Here is a 1,824-nt window from a genome sequence, read left to right as displayed (position 1 = left end):
CGTGGATGTATTGTCCTGAGCCCAGGGCTTGTCAGATACCATGACCCTCAACTAAATGTGGCAGAAACCCTGCCCTCTTCATTTAGGGCTGGAAGGTGTGAGAGATACTGGGAGCTCATCGAGGCTACGTCCTCCGCGGTCTCCTCAGGCTGGCCAGCACAAGAGGAGACTGCCAACTGGCCGGGACAGGCAGTCACCGTTGTTGTTGCTGCCGTCGTCGGCCTTTCTTTCTTTCTTTCGTTTTTTCACACGATCACAGGGGAGAGCGCGGACGCAGTCCCCCACTGACAGAAATTATGCAGTTGAGATTCCCACATTTGGGGAATTCACCAGGGTCAGCACAGCCCCAGTGCAATGGCTGAGCCTCACCCGGGGAGAACCACCTTGCTGATCATGGTATCTCCCCTGCCAGGTAAGTATGACTCGCTGAGCTTAGGAACAGACATGAGCTCCAGGGACACAGCCTTCTGACTGACAGGCAGGGAGGCCGACACAGCGCCTGATCTTTCCTACCTTGTGCCAATCTGTTGCGTGCGCAGCCCCCTTTGTTTCTCACAACGATGCCAGATGTCGGATATCCCAAGCCCGGGAAGCTCGACCGATGCCGTTTTCAAGGCTGACCTTCTCGCTGGGGGCACCAGCGTGGCCTCTAACCGCACGCATCGTGCCCCGCAGTAAAAAAAAACAATCTCCGTCCGCTTTCACCCTTGGATGGAGCGTCGCGACCATGAGAGCTGTCAACGCAAGCGGCCCAATTCCGAAAGACTGAAGGCAGCAAGCTGGGGTTTCACATTTCAACATCAAGTTCACAACCCATCTCTGGGCAAAACACGCACATTGAAGGTTCAGGTCTTTCAGAGTGCATTCCAAAGCCTTTTGGGAAAGGCTCCGAGAGCAGTGCCGTCAGCGGACCTCCATCCTTATCTGGAGTGCAAACGGAGCCACAACTTGACGCCCAGCGGCAGCGCGGGCGGAAATCCAGCCCCGGCCTCATGTGCAGCACTCGAGAGTTGGCCTGAAGAGCACGGGATTTGCTCCTGACAAAAGGGGAGGGGCCCGCACTGTTCCTGGAAGGCCATTGCGGCCGCAGGTTGAGAAAAAGCTGCAGGGCAGGAGGAGAACCCTGGTCCGGTTTTGGGTGGAGCAGGTGAGCGAGTGCCTGGCGGAGGCTTGTTTTATTTCCGACAAGAAATGCGGGGCATTGCACCACTCCTGGAAATACTGCAACACCAGGTTGATGCGTGGAAAGGACGGAGCAAGCTCCCGTTCCATCTCCCTGTTCCAAAAAGCAATTTAATATATGGTTCCCGGATAGGGAACGTACCAGATATTAAACTGATAAGAACAGATACTACACTTGATCTTAGCCAAAAGGCCGAGAAGCGATGCCTGTCAGCCACCCGACGTGAGAGCCAGCACCCCCGGTACAGCCAATCCCGGCCGCGGCTGTGGGCAGGAACTGCAACATTTTGGGTGGCGACACAAAATGCAGTGCCATAAACACTACATCTGGCACACTGGTTGTCCCCACTGCTATCCAAAGCAAAGGCAATCGGTGCCTTCACCCTGCTATGCTAGTGGGGCGACTCAAAGTAAAACAAAGCAGTGTTCAAAGCCACAAGCCAGCGACTCATCCTGGACTCGGGGTTTTCCAAGTTGATCTCCTCCCATGCATGAATTCTCTGGTATCATTCCACTTACTGCGAAGACGAGCCGTGGATGTATTGTCCTGAGCCCAGGGCTTGTCGGACACCATGACCCTCAACTAAATGTGGCAGAAACCCTGCCCTCTTCATTTAGGGCTGGAAGGTGTGAGAGATACTG

At 54.9% G+C, this 1,824-nt stretch overlaps 2 non-coding genes across 2 annotated transcripts; both read right to left on the bottom strand.

Annotated features, from left to right (window-relative positions):
- Positions 1-256: 256 nt before the first annotated feature.
- Positions 257-420, bottom strand: LOC147270001 (U1 spliceosomal RNA). Its single transcript, XR_015116680.1, has one exon. It is a non-coding gene; the product is annotated as a U1 spliceosomal RNA (small nuclear RNA).
- Positions 421-1,196: 776 nt separating this feature from the next.
- On the bottom strand, positions 1,197-1,387 carry LOC147270000 (U2 spliceosomal RNA). Its single transcript, XR_015117055.1, has one exon. It is a non-coding gene; the product is annotated as a U2 spliceosomal RNA (small nuclear RNA).
- Between the last annotated feature and the right edge of the window lie 437 nt (positions 1,388-1,824).

The sequence above is a fragment of the Aulostomus chinensis genome, chromosome 1, assembly GCF_037954235.1.
Source record: "Aulostomus chinensis isolate RoL2024-O1b breed Wild chromosome 1, RoL_Achi_v1.0, whole genome shotgun sequence".
NCBI classification, from domain to species: domain Eukaryota; kingdom Metazoa; phylum Chordata; class Actinopteri; order Syngnathiformes; family Aulostomidae; genus Aulostomus; species Aulostomus chinensis.
The sequence above is the reverse complement of the archived record's forward strand: the minus strand, read 5'-3'. Positions and strand labels throughout refer to the sequence as shown.